Here is a 22690-nt window from a genome sequence, read left to right on the forward strand (position 1 = left end):
GCATTCATGTGGCAAGTTGCTAATACTTGAGGGGGGGCGAGGTGGTGGGACAGAAGGGAAGGGGTTTGTTTTATTTAAAAAATGACATTCCAGGCATTACCCTAAAGCTTTCCTTGTCTACCAAGTCTTTCTCTTTCAAAGCTGCCTTTTCCAACCTCAACGTGAGACAGGAATCCATCAGAATCCTAGAGGAGAACATAGGCAGTAACCTCTTCGATATCAGCCATAGCAACTTCTTTCAAGATATGTCTCCAGAGGCAAAGGAAACAAAAGCGAAGATGAACTTTTGGGACTTCATCAAGATCAAAAGCTTCTGCACAGCAAAGGAAACAGTCAACAAAACAAAGAGGCAACCCACAGAATGGGAGAAGATATTTGCAAATGACAGTACAGACAAAAGGTTGATATCCAGGATCTATAAAGAACTCCTCAAACTCAACACACACAAAACAATCATATAAAAAATGGGCAGAAGATATGAACAGACACTTCTCCAATGAAGACATACAAATGGCTATCAGACACATGAAAAAATGTTCATCATCACTAGCCATCAGGGAGATTCAAATTAAAACCACATTGAGATACCACCTTACACCAGTTATAATGGCCAAAATTAGCAAGACAGGAAACAGCATGTGTTGGAGAGGATGTGGAGAAAGGGGAACCCTTTTACACTGTTGGTGGGAATGCAAGTTGGTGCAGCCACTTTGGAGAACAGTGTGGAGATTCCTCAAGAAATTAAAAATAAAGCTTCCCTATGACCCTGCAATTACCTACTGGGTACTTACCCCAAAGATACAGATGTAGTGAAAAGAAGGGCCATCTGTACCCCAATGTTTATAGCAGAAATGGCCACAGTCTCCAAACTGTGGAAAGAACCAAGATGCCCTTCAATGGACGAATGGATAAGGAAGATGTGGTCCATATACACTATGGAGAATTATGCCTCCATCAGAAAGGATGAATACTCAACTTTTGTATCAACATGTACAGGACTGGAAGAAATTTTGCTGAGTGAAATAAGTCAAGCAGAGAGTCAATTATCATATGGTTTCCCTTATTTGTGGAGCATAACAAATAGCATGGAGGACAAGGGGAGATGGAGAGGAGAAGGGAGTTGAGGGAAATTGGAAGGGGAGGTGAACCATGAGAGACTATGGACTCTGAAAAACAATCTGAGGGTTTTGAAGGGGTGGGGGGAGGGAGGTTGGGGGAGCCAGGTGAAGGGTGTTATGGAGGGCACATATTGCATGGAATACTGGGTGTGGTGCATAAACAATGAATTCTGTTAGGCTGAAAAGGAAAAAAAAAAAAAAAAAAAGAGCTGCCTTTTCCAGAGACCAGCATTTTCCAGCCCTGTCCTTTCCTCCTTGAGAAAACCACAGCAACAGCATTTCAGCAAATCCTCACATCTTTGAAAGTCAGTCAGCCCCACGAGAGGACCCGAGTAATGGCACTACTGAGGCCTGGCCGAGAGGATTCATTCATTCTTCCCCGGTGTCTTGGTTGGGTTGTGCTACTCACTTACTCATTTAACAAATGGTGTTGTGCACTTTTGGTGGGGTCAAATTTGTTGTGCACTTTTGGGGTCAAATCTTTGAGATTCTGAAATTGAGTCCCTCAAAAAGTGTATCCCTATTTGTCATAGCAACAGCAGCCAAAAAATATCGTGTTGGGGATATCTGAGTTTCTGATTCAACCCGCCATGACTTCCTCTCTGTTTCTTTAATTGGTTTCAAAGACATTGGCCAGATGGGTGAAATGATATTGGTGGTTTGTAGTACTTAGGTCTTCTGAGGAAAAAAACATTTAAATTTGTAAACTGATTTAAAACTTAAAGGAAATAAGTCTGTGGCTGACGCAGAAGTTAGAATATACTCTCCAACACCAGAAAATCAGAAAAATAAGACTTTGTGTATTATGTACAAAAGAGAAGAGTCTAGAAGACATGACTTGGAGGTGTCCAAATCAAAGATTAAGCAACATGAAGGGTGATTGGAAGTGGATAGTGCTGGCCAATGTCGCCACTCAGGCAATCTGGCAGAGAACTTAAAAATTCTCCTTGCCCTCATCTGATTAGAGGTACATGATATTCACGAACCCTTTAGCTTAACGCTCTGCCACAGAATGCATGTATCTGATGTCTGTTCTATTTTATTTGCATTTTGTTCTGTTCCACAAACGATTTAGGCAGTTTACAAAGAAAAGACAAAATATAAGCTTAGAATACACTAGAAATCAGAGCAAGAAAAAAAAGCAAAGACAAGAGTGAAGACATAACACAGAGCCAGGAGTGGGGTGAGGAAAAATGCAAACTTTATGGTGCAGGTTGGTACACCTCCTTTCAAATGGCCACAAGCTGAAACCAGGAGTAAATAAAAAAAGGGAAACAGATGAGTGTTGAAAGAAAAGCAAGATCAACTGTTTGGGAAGATCAACTGCTTAGGAAATCACGATTTCCGGAACCAAAAAAAGATGGGCATTTGTCCTGAGGGCTTTCCAAGGTAGCCCTCTGTGTAATGTACTAAGCCACAACCTTGATAGCACTGCGGGTCTTACCATCCCCTCCAACAGCTCAGAATTCAGAACTGTGGATTTTTTTTTTTTCTGAAAGATTTTATTTATATATTTGACAGAGAGTGAGAGAGAGAGAGAGTGAGAGAGAACGAGATCAGGAACACAAACAAGGGGAGTGAGAGAGGGAAAGCAGGCTTCCCCCCCCCTAGCGGGAGCCCAATATGGAACTCAATCCCAGGAACCTGAGCTAAAGGCAGACACTTAACCACTGGGCCACCCAATAGCCCCACAAGTGTGGATCTTGGCATAAGATTTCGGTTCACTTTTTCTTGGTGTGTTGCCTGCTCCTGAAAACTGCACCCTAGGTGACAGCCTTATTCAACATGGACCTACTTTGGTCCAGACAATGGTACCTTCCAGAATCTGCCCTATGCATTAAGTAGACAGTATAGAAAATGCCACCAGTGGCCCTGTTTTTCAACTCTCATGTTATAACCAACACCCATCCAAATAAGAGGGTCCATGTGGGCTAATAAAAATTTGTATGAAGCCAGATTACCTGCCACGGAATCTGGACATCGTACCTATGCAAAACCCAACCCTCGTCCTGCCTGGGGAGGGGACAGCACTCCGAGGCATACAGGTCAACTGGAGACTTGTCCCAGGACCAACTGACACACGACGGAGACAGGAATGGGTGGTTTGTCGTTAAATGGTAACAACTCTACATTCTATCCTTCAGATGTCTTTCCACTCTGGTCACATTAAACGTGTTTAAGTGATGCTGCGTGGAAGCTTCTTCACGATACAGGATAAAGAAGCTGTTCCCCTTAGCAGAAGCCTGGAGCTTGCCCAGGAAGGAGGGCACTTCGGGAGCAGCCTGCTCATTCAAGGGCAATGAAAAGACAGGTTTCATCACCCGCGCCCTCGCCGGCTTGGGGAGTAGGGCAGGGAGGACGCGCCCTCTAGTGGCTGCTGTCAGAACGTCCCCCACGGGCGCGCTCTGCCGCTGTGGGCGCTTCGTGATGAGACGCCTGGCATTAGCGGTTAACCAGAGCTTGCGGGAGGTCGCCTTCACTCCCTCCAGCCTGGCTGAGCCTTTCCCTGAGGGTGATCACAGAGGGGCCTGGGCTGATGACAGGAAAACCGGTTAGTAAAGGGACGGCAATATCTCCTTGTACAGGGCAGGGTCCCTTTGACGCAGGGTCCCCTTGCCACAGACCCCTGGGGTCCCGCATCCCTGTGGGCAATGTTTCTGTATAGCTAAGTCTCTCTCCTTTCGCTGCGGAAGTCCTGGGTCGCCCTTGCCAGCCTGGATTCCCTCCGACTGCTTCTGCCTGCTGATGGTGACAGATTTTCCTTGTCCTCCACTGCTGCAGTGTTCCCGCACTACCTAGAGGAGCTCAGAATGGGGGTCTTCAGGCCTCCGACCTCAGGATGACCCCTCAACATTGCTGTGAATTTGATAGGTGTTTGCAAACAAGCCCTGGAACCATTTCTAGTATGATTTCCGTGAGAAAATGGATTCCAGTTTTTAAACAACCATCGTGTATACATACAATCCATTCATAAGATAAAGGCTTCCCTTGGCTACGTCTTGCTACTCCTGCCCAGCATCCCGCTAGCTCTCTTTCTCAGGTCAAGTTCAGGGCCCAGGTCTCTGAGAGTCCTATGTACAGGTCAAGGGTAGGGGCCCCTGGCCCGGTTTAGGCTGGGCCACTTGTAGGATTTAGATCTGCCTGGGCAGGTCTGATGGACTGTATGCCAGCCAGGGGCTGTGTGTAGTGGCTCCCCAGGGCACCCAGCAGGCACAGAGATGCACCAACCGTCCAGAAACCAGGGTCCCTGACATTTGGGGGATCGTAGACCTCTTTTGAGAACCTGACAATAACTGTGGGAGTCTTCCCAGGAAATGCCTGTTGGTATACGGCAGACCTCCCAGGCATCCCAGGGGCCTTTTAAATCGGGTTGAGAACCCCTGACTTGAGGGAGGTGGGGAGGGTACGGGGGCTGGCGGGTGGGAGAGAAGGCAGGGGGAGGGGATGATGACAGAGCTTCAAGCATTTGAAGAGGACTTAATTCTAATTTCTGCCTTAGCTCTGACCCTCAGCTCAGCCTCCCATGAGCTCATGGATTCTGTGAGCAAAAAATCGGAAGCCAATTCCCTTAAGTGCTCAGCAAGGCCCTGAAGGCAGGCTGCCCGGCTTGGCCCCATATGGCTCTGGCACAATGGGGGCTCAGAGAGCAGAGCTGGCTTGGCCTCAGAGTGCCGGGGCCCAGTTGCCCATCTGGCAGGGGTGGGGGAGGGCCCCACATTATCTTGGGACACCACGGTGCCCACCGGCCCTGAGGGGGAGGATCTTAAGTCACCTTGGAAGGAGTTGGCTTGGAAATTGGGTATCACCAAACAATGTCTGGCTAGAGAGAGAGTGAAGGCAGTGAGGAAGTGGGTCTTCCAGGACCTCCTCCAGGAAGTCCCCCGTCCCAAAATAATTCACTTGGGTTTGTAGGGGATTAGATGTCCGCCATTAACAGGCGGAGCAAGGAGCCAGGAACACAAGATTGTGCGGGTATCGGAAGTGGCATCGTGGGACTTACAACAGACACACAGCACAGGTTTACCACGAACCGTGAAGCGCTCTCACATAGCAACGTAGTAATGGATTGAAGGGACACACAATCCTGCGTGATAGGTCCTATCATTATTCTCAACTTAAACTTAAAGCCACTGACACACAGAGAAGTTGAGCAATCTGCTAAAATCACACAGCCAAAAAGCGCAGAAGTGGGATTCAAGCCCCTGTAGTGTGGACCTGTGTTTTTTTGTTTTTGTTTTTGTTTGTTTTTAATGCCGATCTGTGCTGGCTCTAGGATTACTAGTGGTCAAGAACTTAAACGGTTGTATCAAATGGCTTTGAGTACATTCCCAGCTCCTCCTCTGAGCAGTGGTGTGAGCTCAGTAGTTTTCCTACCTCTTTGTGACTCAGTTTCCTCAACAGAGTAGACAATGACATCAGTCCTACCTCCTGGGGATGCATGAGGGTTAAGTGAGCCCATCCTGGACAGGATTTGTACTGACCTACAGAAAAGTGCTCAAGGTGATATGACATTTATAGGAACTCTTCAGACTCACACCATCCACAGACCTCAAAGCGGATTCTTTACAGTAATTTGCGCCCAGACTCCTCCAGCAGCCCAGCCCCGCCCAGCCCAACCCCATTACGCCTTGAGGTAGGAGGCCTGAGTCCAGCCATAGAGTTATGGAAACCAGGCGTGGTGTCTTTCCCATGGATTCCATGCTGGGCACAGAGCCTTTCAGCTCTCCCAGTTGCCTGGATGCTCTGTCTTCAAAGAGCTCCGGGGCTAGATGCCTGCCCCAGCCCCTGCACGTTCCTCCCAGCGCCTGAATTAATAATGCTGTTGTTCTCCTCAGAGACCAGGCGGTGGGGGAGAAGGCTGAGGGTATGCTGTACGTCCGCCAGGCTGTCTGGCAAGCTGCAGGGAACCCAAGGAGAAAGGAAAGGCCGGCGGTTGGGTAGGTACGGCCCACCCGCCTTCCAGCAGCCTGGTGCGTGCACTCGTCACCCAACAGTTACGGGGTGGGTTGTTTGCTTTGTCAAAGGATTCCCTTCCCCTGGGTTTGGAAGCATTGCATTCATACCAATTCCGTCCATAGGAAACTCTTCTCTTACGGTTTTTATGTAAAGCCATTTGCACTCACAATCGGGGACACTGACTACCAGTTCCGCAAAAATGTTCCTACAGGCGGATGAAAGCGAGAGTCTGGGTTCTGAAGCCAGCCGTGAAGGCAGGTTAGATGAAAGGTAGCGGCCCAGGGTAGGAGCTGTGTAGACAGCTCTGTGTGGGGGTTGCAGGACTGTGGAGAAAGGAGGAGATTTTTTGGATTGGGTTTTCACCGATTGAAAAACGTTATGTTTTTAAATTACGTTTTAGGTATTTGTTTTAAAACTTCCTGTGGAATACGGAGAAGCGCAATGTGATTTCCCTTCAGAAACTGAGTTCCTCAGACAGGACCCCAAATACTCGGAGGCCCGCAATGGAGGCTTTTTCTAAATGAGCTAAAAGTCTATCTTTTCCTTTTCATTTCAGAATTCATTAATCTCGCCTCCTTAGAGGCTTCCACACCTCCCCGGCATGTCATGGCATTAAGAGCAGGAGAATCCGGGCTTCTCATCTCAATGAACCCCCCCAACCCCCTCTCAGCCATGCTCATGTTAGCTGGGGCAGGAGCTACTTCTAAGAACCAAAAATAGTCGTTTCATCCCAGGCTTTTCTTTCTCTGTTTGTAGAATCAGAACTCAGCTCACTTACGCTCTTTTGCGGATGCCAGCATCTTTGCACTGTGAGAGGTTTTGTCCCCCAACCCCTGCAGATACACTTGTATGCAACTATTTTTCCTGACAAATGAGGTTTTGTTAAACAAGTTAATTTATTTAATGATAAGTGCACCAGGAAAGTTTATTTTCAAAAACTGTCCTGAAGTTAATACTTTTCATCTTGCTCTTTTTCTCTCTCTCTCTCTCTTTCATTCATTCATTCATTCATTCATTCATTCCTTTTTGTTTGCTCTTAAAAATCCACACATAGTGCTTATTATAGGCCAAGCAGTGGATGGGGAAATAGCACTAAACAAAACAGACGAGATTTCTGCTTTCCTAAAGCTTTGATTTTAGGACAATCATGTTTTTGACATGAGTGGCCTGATCGTAGTGTGTTTTGGTGAAGAGCGTCTGGTTAGAGGTGGGGGCTACCAGGAGTGGGCCCACTGGGCAGGACTTCTGGTGAGTCCAGAGACTAGAAGGGCCACGGACGCTGGAGCAGAGTGAGGTGAAGCCACCAGAGCGGCTAGCACTCTGGGTGCCTCGGTGAGTGCAAGCTGTCCCTGTGGAGACTTTGGGAAGCTATCAGAAGTCTTGAAACTAGGAAGAGACTTGATCTGATTTGTTTTGAAAGACCTTCTGTTGTCAAGGGTTTGCTGCAAAATAGTGTAGGGAGAGGGCAGCAGTGGGTTGGAGTGTAGTTGCCACAAGACTGGCCAGGTGATGGCTGGGGCCCGGGGATATTATGGGCCCTTTTGTTTTGTGTGTGCTTGAAAATGGCTATTAAAAAATTTATGAAAGAACTCTTTAAACAGCAAAAAAACAACAAAATGGAAAAAAGAACACTTGAAACTGCAAACAGATGCAACAAAACAATAGCAAAATGCCCTCGGTAGCTGTCCTGTGGAAGACATTACACAGAGGGGCTGACTGGAGAAGGACACCCAGTGAGCGGACAGTTGCAATAGTAGTTCAGGGAAGGTGCAGCAGGGCCTGGCTCCAGAGGAGGGCGGGACTGTTTTGGAGCTGGGGCCAGTGGGACTGGTTGGAGGAAGGGTTGTGGGAAAGAAGGAGAGGACAGGGGTCCAGGCAAAGTCACTACCTTCAAACGCACCTTTGCCACTAAGCAGGACTGTCATCCCCTGAACTGCATCAACTAACATATGAGTTGGAGAAAGTGTATTAATCATGACTTTTAGCTTCTGATGCTTTGGTCCTCCGGGCCTGGCTGGCCCTGGAGGATGAGCCAGTTCCTAGAAACAGTCAACAGCTTGCCCATGAGCCTGCTTTTCAAACCCAAGCAAACCCAATCCGGAGCCCACATCCCAACCACCTCCCTGATCTGTCAGGCTCTCACACCCTGGACCACTGCTCCCCGATCCTAATGCCTCACCCCAGGGCCAGCACCGGACAATTTGGGACAGACTGTGCTCCAGAGCCCACCGAAGCGATTCAAAAGAACCAGTGCTAAGCCTACTTACACTGTGTTGCTCATACCTCCTTGTTTAAAACCTACAGTGTTTCCCCGGGAGGCCCTCCTCTTGGGAACAAAGAGGTACAGATCATCTTTCCAATGCGGGGTCTCCTGTTCTGCTGGCCGAGATGGTGATATCCCAGAATAGTAAGGCAACTTCCGTTTTTAAACAGAGGACCACTTCCTGTTGCTGTTGGAGGGACCTGGACGTTAGGATCTTTCCGAATAAGAAGGCTAGGATAGGCTAGGATACTGAGTGAGGGAGACCGGGTGGCATTGGGGCACTGTCACCTGCCAGGGCCTTACAGAGAAGGGCCCGGAAGAGTGAAGCAGAGGACAGGGAAAACAGAAGGAATCTGAAATGTCCTCCTGGTGCTCGTCAATAGGGCCACAACTTTTGCAGCTCTGTGGGAAGTCCCCTGGAGTTCGTCATGAACTTGGTTCTTCCAAGAGGGTGTGAGAGGGGGGTAATGTGAAGGCATGGGGGGCTATTCTTTCCTACGGCCCGTGGCCTACTGCTATGGCAGGGACCCTCATGTTCCCCTTGTAAGAGCTGTTGTCAGGAGAAGCTGCCCATTAAGGGTCCCATCTCCTGTCCACCATGCTGGACCCCGTGTCACTGTGGGGCTGTGTGACTGTCCGGTGGTTGACTGGGTATAAGCTCTGTGTGTCACTGCTGACCAAGGGGGGTGTTCTGGTGTCTCTCCTGCTCTCCTGCCCAACCAAGTGTTGAAGATGAAGTGTCACATGGCAGAAGGATGAGGACGGTTCAATCCAGAACATTCAGATCAATTTAAGCTTCTGACATTCGGGGTTGTTCATACGGCAGTTAGCCTATTCTGACCCATGCAAATGCCTGCTCTGAGTGGACAAATGTCTCATGGGTAATCAAAATAATAAATAATCCCCAAATGATAGTTTAGTCCATAATTAGAACTCTGGTCTGACCAAGTCTTGAGTGGGATCAGTTAAAAAAAAGCAAATGACTCCTTGTTGGTTCCTAACCTGCTTGGTGGGGGTGGGGAGGCTTCCCAGGTAAAATCGAAAACTGGCTTCTGAGCACAGGGGGCAGGGAGAGACTGGCTGCGGGTCAGTAAGGACAGTTTTAGTAAGCAAAGGGAATGAACATTCGAGGCTTGTCTTGGACAGCAAGGTAAACAGATCCCTGTAGCTGCAAACCTCAAAGTTTATCAAGAGGGTTCGCTGGGTCCAGACACCTGTCCTGTGCAGGGACGCTCATCACCACACCACTGTCTCAAGGCTGTGTCCCTGGGGCGGCCTCTGAGAGCAGGGAAGGCGGGTAGGGCCTATATTCCAAGGATGAGGCATGGGGTGAGGAACTCCCGAGCACCCAGGCCCAGCTCACAGGTCAACTGACAGTTTTGAGAACCTTCCCCACCACTCCTTCTGCCGACTCCCTACGTGTTGTTCACCAGCATCAGAATGACCCAAAGACCAAGCACAAGAAGGAGGGGGAGGAGAAATGAAAGGGCTTGGAAAACATACTTCAGTTGTTCCCTGAGAACTTCCCTTGGCCAATCCACAGAGGGAACTGAGCACAAGAAGGAAAACTGAATGCAGTGACCACCAAATCTGTCATCCATGTAGTCAGTAAACATTTCGTGAGCACCTATTCTGTCCAGACACTGTACTGGGTTTGGGCCTGTGGAAAATAAGTTAGACATGGTACTCGTCCTGAAGGGAGTTAGTCTAGTTGTGACAGGCAGAAACAAAAATGAGTAAGTAAAACAATAAGTGAGACAACTGCTAAGTTGTATCGGAGGTTCTGATGGAGCAAAAAAAGAAAAACAACAACAATAACAACAACAACAACAACAACAACAACAACTGAGGGAGAGTATAAAGAGCAGGCAAGAGTGCTATCTCCTAGGGTCTAATGGAAGAGAAGTTGTGGGCTACACGCAGAGGCAGGATGGATGTCAGGACTGGGAGATAGCAGAGCATGCAGCAGGAGACCATGAAGCACTCCAAACAGAGGGGGCAGCATGTGCAAAGGTCCTGAGGTCGTAAGGCTGTATATGCTTGAGGCTTGAACCACTGAACAAGTGAGTCTGAGACAAAAATGAGGGAAAGTGGCATGACGTGAGGTAGGAGCAAACAGGTTGGATGAAGCAGGGCCCGGGCCATGGTGAGAACTTTGCCTTTTATTTTCATTTCAGTCTCTCACTGCTTCCCGACCTGTTTGTGTGAAAGGTCCCGCCTCCCTCTTCATCCAGATATTACGAATGTGTTCTAGATAGCCTCCTTTCAGTTTTGCCCTGCATGGGTGTTGGTCTGCTCAAGGCTGAGCAAAGCCCCGCTGGACTTTGTTTTCTGCCCCTCCTCTGCTTCCCAGGGTGAGAAGCCGGCAGCAGACACAGACGATGGCTTCCGGCCACACCACAGGCAGGAACCAGGCTTGTCAGCTAACTGGACCTGGTCGTGGCTGCTGGAGCTTTCCATTCTCATTCCCCAAGGAGCCAAGGCTGCCAGGAACCTTCACACCCCTTGCTTCTGGGCTCAGAGGAGGCACCGGCGCACACTAGCACACCCTCTCAGAGTGCAGGCATGAAGCCAGCTTCCATGGGGAGGAACCTACTGGGGAAAACACCCCAGCGGTTCCCTGTGTGTACTGCGAAGAGGACATGGAACCTCCCGCCTCGGGCTGGCCGCCAGGGGAGCAGGCCCTGCCAGGGGGTGACAGAGGCCATGCCAGGACACCACCCAAGCCTGCTCTGGCATTCCCTGTGATACCAGCTGGCAGCGGCCAGCCTTTGCCCTTAGGAGCACTCACACGGCGGTCCAAACCATTTGCTGCCACGAGAGCCGCATCGCTAGTGACAGGCGACCACAGCAGGGCAAGAAGCGCCAGCCACCAGGCAGGTGTGGAGGAGGACTCCGTCCTGTGGCTCTTCTCCGAAGGCACAGCATTTTTCTTCCCCTCCCAATTAACCTCCCAGGGACACATCCTGAAGGACTGGATCTGTCACGAGAAATGACAAGACGGGATCTGTGGAGCCGCCGCGGAGCAGGGGCTGGAATCCGAGGCGGTGTTTCCTGGCAGGTCATTTGCATGGTTTGCCTGACTTCAGCAGAAATGCACGGCAGATAACCCAGAGCCGCGCGGGCACCTGCAATTGAAGAATTCAGAATCACAAGTAATGGGTCTAAATTGGCAGGCTTTCATGAGACTCCCACCAATCTTCAAGCATACAGCTGCCATGGGTCACGTAAAATGTACGTAGCTTTAATATACAGTTTCATTTGCTCGAGTATCAGCCTGGGTGCAGATCGTCAAAGAATGGCTCGGGGTAGAGAATTTAATATGAGAATCCAGCCGGGGCTGCCAAGCCATATATGTGCTAATGTTGCAATTTTGACACCGTACTTAAGGTCAAGATTAATTCAGTGAAAAATATTATTTCACGATGTAATAGACACCTTCTGAGCTGCAGAGCAGGAGGCTTCCTGGAGGAGAGATGAGGCATGGGGTGTGTTTTGCCAAATGGCCAAAGTGGGGAATTCTTTGAGAAGGGATTCGAAGTACAGCAATATTTTCCTTTGTCTCTACAACTCAATGGTGCGGCCATCATGCACCCATTTTTTTTCTTTTTCTTTCTTTTTTTTTTTTTTTTAACTTTTTAAAAAGACCTTATTTATTTATTTGAGGAGAGTGAGGGAGAGCATGAGAGGGAAGAAGATCAGAGGGAGAAGCAGACTCCCCTTGGAGCTGGGAGCCCGATGAGGGACTCCATCCCGGGACTCTGGTATCATGACCTGAGCTGAAGGGAGTGGCTTAACCAACTGAACCACCCAGGCGCCCAACCCACCCATTTTCAGCAGAAACCAAATGCCTGATGGGCGGTCCTGTTTTATCTATCCTCCTATCCCCTTTTCTTCCCTGCTGCTGTCTTAGAAGGGAACCTCTACTCAACAAATTAATTCTATCCATATCCATACTTTAGTATTTATCTCTAAAAGAGGACTCTGATTTGAAACATAAACTCACAATGTCATTATCATCTGAAAATACAGCATTGTCATCTGAAAATACAACAATAACTCCTTAATATCCAAAATATCCAGTTAGTATTCAGTTTTTCCAGGTGTCTCATAATGTGTTTGATTACAGGGTTTGTGTTTTCTTCCCTACAGCTTGTTTGTTGGGCTGGGATCTTGATGACATCTTTAAGCAGCAACTGCTTGATCGGTCCCCTAAGCCTCTTCAGCTACGAGTTCCTTTCTATCTGTCTTGTTTTTCTTTACACGCGATTTGTTGAAGAAATGGTGCTTTGTTCTGCAGGGTTTCCTGGAGTCTATTTCTGATGGCACCCCTGTGTCGTTGTTGGCCATATTTCTTTGTTCTCCAAATTTCCTACGATACAGTAATGTTTCCTGCTTTTGGAAGTTAGAGGTAAGAGCTTGATGAGATTCAAGTTTTCTTGTGTTTTGGGGTCTTTTGTTTGGTTGTTTTTGCTAAGGTTATTCTGTGGGTGGTCTTATGTTCTTCTATCAGGGGGTACATAACATGTGGATGTTTCTCATTTTGTGTGTTAGCAGCTATTGACGATTATTGCCTAGATCAATTCTTACTTTTTTAAAAAAGATTGTTTTTTTAAAAAAAGTTTTACATTTACAGAATAATCGAGCAATTATTACAGAGTTCCTATATGCCCCCTAATTGCCCCCTACCTCCAGTTTCCCTGTTATTACCATCTTGCTTTAGTTACTATTGATGAACTAATACTGATACATTTTTATTTTGTCCACAATTCGCATTAAGAGTCACTCTTTATTTTGTACCATTCTATAATTCTGACAAATGGTATAATGACATGAATGCACCATAAGAAGATCATGCAGAACAGTTTCACCGCCTTAAAAATTCTCTGTGCTCTACCTGTCTATCTACCCGTGTACCTCAAAACCCCTGGCAACCACTGATCTTTTTATTGTCTCGCTAGTTTGCCCTTTTCCAGAAGGTTACCTTGTTGCAATCATGCAGCCTGTATTCTTTTCAGATTGGTTTCTTTCACTTAGCAGTGTAATGTGTTTTTTTTTTTTTCCACGTCTCTCTGCGGTTTGATAGCTCATTCTTTTTATGGCTGCATAATATTCTGTCGTTCGGATGTACCACAGTTTGTTTACCCATTCAACTACTAAAGGTTCCGGTTGAGGGCAATTGTGAGTGAAGTTGCTATCAATATTTGTGTGCAGGTTTTTGTGTGGACGTTACGTTTTCAGCTCTCTTGGGCAAATACCAAGGAGCACGATGGCTGAAACATGTGGTAAAAATACGCTTAACTTTTAAGAAACTGCCAAGCTGTCTTCCCAAGTGGCCGTCCCATTTTTGCATTTTCACCAGCAATGAATGAGAGTGCTTGATGTCCCATATGCTGGCTAGCTTTTGATCTTGTCAGTTGTTTAGATTTGGGTCATTCTAATAGATGCGGAGTGAAATCTCACGGTTGTTCCAGTTTCTGATTCTCTAATGAGATCATAAGAGCATCTTTTCATAGCCTTGTTTGACATCCCTGTCTCTTCTTTGGTTAGGAGTCTGTTCAGATCTTTTGCCCATTTTTAAAGCACGTCGTTTGTTTTCTTATTGTTGAGTTTTAAGAGTTCTTTATGTGTTTTAGATACGAGTACTTTATCAGATACATATTTTGCAAATATTTCTTCCCAGTTTATGGCTTATGTTTTCATTCCCTTAACAATGTCTTTCTTGCAGAGCAGAAGTTTTTAATTTAATAAAGGTCTGCTTATTGACTTTTCCGCCATGGATCATGCTTTCAGTGTTGTATCTAAAAGCTCATCATCAAGCCCAAGGTTATTTAGATTTTCTCCTTTGTTGTCTTCAAGGGGTTTTATAATTCCTCATTTTACACTTGGGCTTACAATGCATTTTGAGCTCATTTCTATGACAGGTGTAAGTTCTGGGCTCATTCTTTTGCATATGGATGTCCAGTTGTTTTTCAGTATAATTTGTGGAAAAGACTCCTTTCTTCACTGGCTTGTTTTTGCTCCTTTGTCAAAGGTCCACTAACGGTGTCTATGTGGGTCTATTTCTGGACACTGTATTCTGTTTCATCGATCTGTTTGTCTGTTTTCTCACCGGTACCACGCCATCTTGATTACTGTGGCTTTATAGTAGCTCTTGAAACCAGGGTACATCAGTCCTCCCACTTTGCTCTTCTACAGAACTCTGTCAGCTCTTCTGGGCCTTCCACCTTTCCACACAAACTTTAGCATCAGTTTTTCGATATCCACAAAATGACTTGCTGAAATTTTGATTGGGACCACATTGAATCTATAGATCAGGCTGGAAAGAATTGACTTAATAGTATTGATTTTTCTCACCTGTGGACATAAACTATCTCTCGATTATTTAGATTTTCTTTGATTTCTTTCATCAGAGTTTTGTAGCTTTCGTCATATGGTTCCTGTGCATATTATGTGAGATTTGTTCCTATCACATTTTCTTGGTGCTAACACAGATGGTGTCGTGTGTTTATTTCAAATTCCAATTGTTCATTCATCCATTCTTTCTTTCTTTCTTTCTTTTTTTAGGAGTTGGAGATTGGTGGTATTCTGTCATTCTCCATTTGTTAGCTGACACATTTATATATAAAAACATTCCTCTTGTTGACCCTTTCGTTATTCAGGGGTATGGGTCATTTACAAAAGAAAAGATAAATGCTTAATTCTTTCACTTGATTTACTAAATTTTTCTAAAGTTTTGGATTGGTTCCCTAACACCTCTAATATTAACCAATGAGTTTTTCTTTAATCACTATTAAGAAAAAAACATCTTATGTATTTCAGTCTGTTACATTTAGTATCCTTGTTGGCGCTCAAATTGTTTCCTTCTCGGGGTGAAGGGGAGAGCTTTTCAACAGACCATCTGACCTGATACCTTGGTCTTTGATAGTTTCTCTATTTTCTTATGTGACAAGATGCTCCTCGCATATCTCATATATGTCCTTCCTCTGACATATTACCTGGGTTCCTTTGACTAGGAGGCAGTGTTTAGAAGCTACCAAGGTATGTGTTCCTGCCTTTTTTCAGTGGTCAGAGCCAGGAATTACACATTTTATTTTTTTAAGATAAAATGTATCATGAGTTTATACTGATACACTCAATTTAGAACTATGAGTTTTTTGCTTAATCCCACTGGGTTTGTAGATGTCTTTCCTTTCTTCCATGCTGAAATTGACTTATATACACACTTGATCTCAGAACAACAGTGTTTATTGAATACAAGTTTTTTTTTTTCTTTTCCAGTCCTTGTGCTTAGGGTATATCCCATCAGAGATCTACAAGAAAATAATGGTGGTTTAAAGTTTGCTGGTATAGCTTCTGTTTGCATGGTTATGGAGTTAAGTTTGTTTCAATGTGGTTTTGTTTTTTTAAAAATTCAGGTATTTAAAAAGTAGTTATGTGTATTTGCCTTTTCATATTTTTTTAAATATTTTGCCAGCTTATCTTTGGAATGAATTCCTAGAAGTGAGACTGTGCCTTCAAAGGGCAAATGCGTACATAATTTCATTCGATATTGCCGAACTCCCCTCTGAAGGGGCTGTACCATTTTACATTTTACTGGCAAAAAGAACTGGATTTCCCACCTTCAAGTTTCATCCTTTACATTTGGAAAGTGTTTTAGAGCAGGTTATGTGTTTCCTTATAACATAGTTTCTTTTATCCTGGCCATAGACCTTGGAGTTAGGTATTATTCTCACACTGACTTCATATATGGAGAAACTGAGGCTCAAGAGAGTTGAAGTGTTCTGCAAACCCCAAGGAATGGGCTGATGGTAGCCTTGATCATGTGCGTAGCCACAACAGACCCTTGGGCAAGACACAGGGTCCTGCCTCTAGTGCCCGAGTGGCTGGCTGCTTGCTTGCCTCCTGGAAGCCGTGGGAAGTTGCCAAGTATGTCCAGCACAGTTTAGTGGGGCGGGAGAGTTAACATGTCCTGCGGTGTGCCTCCGCCAATGTGGACAAGAGCCCCGCCTCCTTCAGAAGTACCACTGGGATACCCACCCATTATTCCTCGGCGGCCTCCTGTAGGATTGAGACGGCCGTCACAGTGGGAACCTGCTTAGAACCTCACCCTTAGTGGCTTTGCTTCCCTCCTGTCTCCCTCCCTCCTTCCTGGGACCACCTTCCAAATCAGCGAACTGGATCCAAGTCTCTGATGTAGGCTTTGTTTCTTACCAACAGTAAGGGCATCTGTCCAGCTCTGAGCCGTGCTGAGCTGTACTCCTGGCACCCAGAGTTCTTGGCATGTTGACAGTAGCTTCGGCTTCCCTGGGATGCAGCCCACCAGTCCTATGGGGCCACCCCATAGCCAATCCGTGGTCTTCTCCCCAGTAACTATGGGCATGCCATGCTCCTGGAACAGAGTTGCCAAGAAGCACAGCTCTATTAAGGCTCACCCTGCAATGTCTGCTCCAGTCCTACACCACCCCAACTGTCCCAAAACCATTGCTTTGTATGAGTTAAAAAGCTTTGCCTGGAACTGGACCATAGGCTCTTCATCACTGGTGTGGAGAGGGCAGGGATGGGCTGTGGCTCTGGGCTGGCCTCAGTATTCCTCGGTTAAGAAGGCATTTGCTCATAGTGCTATGGTCCTTGGTGTCTGGAAGGGAGCATTTGGACACAGGGTGCTCTAGGTACACAGTCTGGGAGAAGAGAAGGAGACCCCACTATCTCCTGGCAATGCCAATACAGTTGGGTGGCCTTCATTGTCTCGATGCCCTCCACAAAGGCTGCGTGACCCTTGATGTCTGCATTTGAAATCATCCAGCTTAAGGGACGTTGTTGCTTAATTCAGGGAGGGGCCATTCTCAGAGGTATAGTCACAGTCTCATCTTAGATGGCCTGGCCTGCTTGACACCCTATGGGGCCATCTACCCACGGCCCTTCATACAGGCAGGATGGGTTTTGGAGATTTAATTTGTTCGTTCATGTATTTCCCAAATGGCACTATGTGAGAGGCATGTAAGAGTGACAACAAGGGTCACGTGGACCTGTGGGGGTTTGACCCAGACCTTTTGGTGTGGAGGGGATAGACTGAAGGGAGAACACATTCGCAGGGCGGTGTAAGTTAGGGTGAGGGGAGTGGAGGGTACCATGGAAACAGTGTGGGAGGAGCTTTAGAGAAAGAGGGTTCCCAAGAAAGTTTCCAGGAAGTGACAGCTAAGCTGAGGCTGAAGGAGGAACGAGTTCCAGCAAGGGAAAGGACAAGAGAAAAGAGGATAGTGGACAGAAGCAGGTAACACATCTGTAGGTAAGAGAGGAACCACAGGGCATTGAGGAAATCGAAAGGATTTCCTAAGGATGGGTCAATTGCAGTCTGTGTAAATACAGTTATCGGGATTGCAGATGGTCTCCCTGCAAGTCCGGCGGCAGCTTCTGGACTACCAGGTTTTGGAAATTCAAATCCACGACGTGATTGTAAATATCTTATGCTCTGCCACTTTCCGCGTGGTGTTACCCACTGGGATGCTCTGATTTAAGGAGAAGTATCTGTCTCTTCACGTCTTTTCCTCTCCCAGCCTGGTGCGAGCCCCTACGGACCAAAATTTGGTAGTGACTGGTGCCTTGGGAAATTCGGACTGTTGGCCTGCCAGTTAAAGACATGCGGATTACACAGCGGTTGGATTGTAGAAAACTCTGTCTGGGAAGAGAGAGGAAGGAAGAAATGCTTTTCAAGAGTGTTCAACAACCTGAATTTGCATTTGTTTGCTAGAACAAAAAGTTGGCTGGTGAGTTAATGGACTGATAATTATACTGTACCTCGATCAACATGTTCTCAGGGGGCTGATAAATAAAAATAAAGATCTTTGCCCCAAGATCATACGTATCCTGGACCTGCTTGATAGAGGTTAATAAAATTAGTGAGCAAGATAAATGAGCAGGGAGACTGGTGCACGCTTCTTTGATTTTGTCTAAGAGAGCCATGAAAATAAAACTCTGGGGCCCGTTCCATCTTAATCACGGCAGACACTGAGCGGGCCTCCCACTTCGCTGCGTCAGCCTGATCGCTCGGAATGGACCGGGGCACAAGTAAGCATATTTGACGAAAACTTTGTGATAGATGACTTTCAAAAAATTGGAGTCCTGTGTGATTGGTGGTCTGCCATAACTAAGCCTTTTTCCAAAGGTTTCTCCAATGAAGAAATAGCAATGACCCTTAAATTTAGCTGTTAAAATCATAGATGGATTGCATAGAACAACGAATTGGGTGAGTATTAACTTTAGGAAGGTTGATTTGAAGTTCCATGACTCATATCATTTCTACATTACAGAATCATTTTTCCAGAAAGCCAAGGTTCCTTCTATTGTCTCTCTTGGCTGACTCGCTGGTGCCTGTGATGTCAACGACCAGCTCCATAATGAATTCCAAGTGTCCTCTGGTCCGCATCTCTCATCAGCGTGTCTGCAAATGGCTGCCCAACATCGCCCTCAGATGCCTCACTGCCACTGCATCCTGCAAGTCTGGTCCACTTCCAGCGAGGACACCCTGTCCATCACATCACGCAAGTCAAAACTGTAGAAGTTCTTACTGACCCCTCCCCCCCTCCCTCCCAGACATCTGCTTATTCCCAATGCCTGTTCTACTTCCTGTGTAACTCTCTCATCGCTCCCTAATTTCCAGCTGCCCTTCACCCACTTTCTGGTCGGATACCAACCGCTCACAGCTAAGCTGCCTCCCTAACTAGTGCCCCTGTCTTCCTCTGCTCTTGTACTTCTTCAGCATATACCCCACGTGGCCACCTAAATGTTTTTCCTGATCTCTCTGATCGTGTCACCCCTTCTTAAAACCTCCGATAGGTTCCAGCTACGTTTTGGATAAAGCTGGGGTTCTTGAAGGGCGGCTTCCAAGACTCCATTCCGTCAGGTACCCCCTGCCCCTGTCCTGGCAGCCCCCGCCCAGACGACACCTGTCTTCTTTGCACATCACATCAGAGGGCTGTGTCCCTGCCCCACCTGCTCTTTGCCCTGCTCTTTGCTCATCGCTTTCTGGATGCTGCCCATCCCCTGTGTCTGAGCTCAGGCACAGACCTGTCTTATTCACACCTTCCCGGACCCTCAAGCTAGGCCAGGTGTCTTGTCACCTGTCTCAGAGAACTGCTCATTTGCGCTAACACTCAGAACAGCTTCTGGTCAGACGTGTATCTGGCATTACTGGATTTGTCTCTCTTGCTACCCTGGGCCTTCTTGGGACTAGGAACCGTGTCTATTTTTAACCAGTGTACCCTCAGACACTTGCAAGGTGCCCCACACATTGCACCTGCTCAGTATGTGTTCAATGAGTGAATAAAGTCACCAAGGCACCTCCAAAAAGGGCCTCTGATGTCTGCACCAACTCATTGGAATAATCTAACATAGGCAGCTCTGGAAAGAAGTCTGTATTTGATGCCGCAAAAAGGAATTCTAACAGAAAAGAATGCTCGGAACTTTCTAAGGCCCATATATGAGGGAGATGAAGTCTAGCTTGTCAGTTTCATGATGAGTTTGATGTTTCTTCTCCTGGAGGATTGTGACTAATGTAACATGACCACAGATATAATTAGACCTGGTGTTTGCGCCTTTCCTTTTGCACTTAATCGGTTTTGAGGGAAGTAAATCTTGAATCCTAATCTATCATCAGGGTAGATGCTACAATTGTGATGACATCATAGCAAGAACGACATGGAATATTTACAGGTGAGCTTTCCGGTGGATGCGCATGCAACATCTCCTCTGTTCCGCGTTACTCTAACTCCGTGATAATTATCAGGCTGGTTATTTGTTAAAACAAGGTAGAGACATATTCCAGGCAAGAACTGGGTGCCGTCGCATGATAAGCTGCTCTAAGCAGGAAATAATGAATACACTGAGATTTGCTCCCAGCGATTCAGAACTAATCCTGAACGAATAATAAACTAGGTCATACAGTTAGGCCTACAGAGAATAAGTACATCCTCTGAGCCATTAAGACCTCTGAAACCAGTACTGCTTCAGAATGGGAGAAACTAGTTAATTTCCACGTGCGGGGATGACCTCGGGAAACCTCAGTCAGATTTCAGAAATGTCACAAGTAAATTGAACGCTGGGGTCTTGGATTAAGCAAGGGTCAAGAACACAGTGGGAAGAGGAGGATCGTGTGTGTGTGTGTGTGTGTGTGTGTGCGCGCGTGTGTGTGCTGGCCAAGAGAAAATTTGCAGGTAGATTTTAGGCCTTCAATCTGAGCACATAACTCCTGTTGAGAGCAATAGGAATTGAACAACCAGACAGAGAGAGAAAAATGCCAACCAAGCCCCAGTGCAGGGTGTTAATTAGCTACATAAAAGAAAATAGAAAATAGAACCAGGGATTGGTTAGGTGATCCAAGAGAAGGAACGCATCTCGAAACATTCACAAGCATCCCCCATTAAAAAATGGGGAGACGGAGACATGGAAGAGGGCAGACGAGGCCGGAAATCATCCTCTCAACCCTCTCAACGCCGACGATGTGACACCATTCTCCACGCGCGGTGCGTGACCGAAGAGATATGCTGCTCCTGATTTGTATGCTTGGAACATTTTTCTGGAATTGGAGACACACCAATGGACACACCAATGGATATTTTTCTAGAATTGGAGATGCAGACTGACAGAGCTAAATAAAGAAAGTTAGTACATGAATCTAGTTTTGCTCCAATTTGCTCACAGCTTCATCTTCCTAATATTTTAAATAAGAAGAAAATCTCTCATTTTCATTCATCAGGCTGTGCTGGTGCCATTATAAGCAAAACGTAATTCATTTTAGCCAAATTTTGACCATCTTGACTCCTTTAGGAGGTGAAGGAGGTAGGACGTGTTGGATTAAGTTCTTTCCCCTGTGACTTCTCCAGACAGCTTATTGCAAGGATTCACAGATGTAAGTCGTATCTCTTTCCTGGGTTATTAGACGCCTTCCCTTTCATCTTGAAAGGGAATGTCTTTGAACTAAATCTAAGAGAGTAGTTCCTAAACCAAGGTGTGAATAGAATCACCTGGGGAACTTTAAAAACATACCTGGATCCCAGCCCAGAGTTACTGAAGCAGGGACCATGGGGAGGGGTAAGGGGGGGGCAGTCAGGCAAGAGGGTCCCTAGGTGGTTCTGGTGTAGTCAGTCTGGGCCAGCAATTGGAGGAGGCCCGTAGCTTCTCCCCCAGCAGAGTGGCCAGAAGGAAGTAAACATAAGGTCATGTTCTGGCATGAAGGAAGGAGAGGAAGGAAAATTAGCCTCAGTGGCAGCAACTGACTGTTATCTCCAGATCCCCTTTGAACTCTACTAAACCCTTAGGGCATGTTCTAGCTCTTTAACTGGGAGCGATTCAGGTCTGGCTCAGGTCCCTCGGATAACCAGAGGTTCAAGGCTTCAGTTTCCTTGGGTGGCTCCCAGGTGGCTAGCTAGCTCCTGATAAGAACATTCCACCCATTCCACTCCAGCCGCTCTGCTCCACTTCCCAAATCCAGAGTGTTCTTCGAGGCCCAGCCAAAGACCCACCTCTTCCATGAAAACAGCAATGACTGCATTAGCGTCTTCTCCCTCTGAGAATACCCTGGGCTAGTCAGAGGCATATAATTTAACACTTAATTGTTTTCTAATTGCTTCTGATCTGTTCTGTTCCCTCACCCTATTATAAGCAGCTCAAGGGTGGAGCCCATGGTTCTCAGTGACTTTAACAAGGCTGGCTGCCTGTCTGGCTCACCACTGTGGCCCCAGAGTCCCAGATCGGCAGGAAGCTGATTCTCCATGAATATTTGTTGAATTAATGGATTTGGTGATGGCATGATTACTGGAACATTTAGTAAGAAAACCAAGACCTGTAAGCAAATTACCCCATAACATGCTCTGTTCTGTTTCATTAAATCAACTTTTAATAGATATGTACCAAATGCCTCTGGGGGTGCCCCGCACTGTCCGAGGTACTGCTGGGGATACAGGAACGAACATCCTTTATCATGCCATATGTGCTACCTGTTAAAAGAGGGCAAATTAAAAGCTTTTGAAAATGGAGTTGTCCATCCAGGTCCTGGAAGCTATGAGAGACAGGGCTGAAATCAGTTCAATAATAATCGTAACTCAGAGGAACCTGACCATCCAGTGCCTGTAATTGGATTTTGCAATATGATAGCCCAAAGTACTGGACAGAGCCGTGGTGAAGACTAGTTTCTTCCCTTCCAGGACCTTTCTCACTACATTTTCAGAGTGACAGAGACCTCTACAAGCCAGCTTTGTTACTCACTTTAAATCTGACGTCTTTTATGTTAGCTCTGTGGCAGCCTGAGCTGGACATGGCCAAGTCTTGCCTGTTGGCCATTGGCATCCCCTGACAT

At 46.5% G+C, this 22690-nt stretch overlaps 1 long non-coding RNA gene across 1 annotated transcript; it reads left to right on the forward strand.

Annotated features, from left to right (window-relative positions):
- Window positions 1-10704: 10704 nt before the first annotated feature.
- Window positions 10705-21003, forward strand: LOC309848710. Its single transcript, XR_014303233.1, has 3 exons — window positions 10705-11571; window positions 12638-12748; window positions 18648-21003. It is a non-coding gene; the product is annotated as an uncharacterized lncRNA (long non-coding RNA).
- The last annotated feature ends 1687 nt before the right edge of the window (window positions 21004-22690 follow it).

This window comes from Mustela nivalis (assembly GCF_964662115.1).
Source record: "Mustela nivalis genome assembly, chromosome: 15".
Classification (NCBI taxonomy): domain Eukaryota; kingdom Metazoa; phylum Chordata; class Mammalia; order Carnivora; family Mustelidae; genus Mustela; species Mustela nivalis.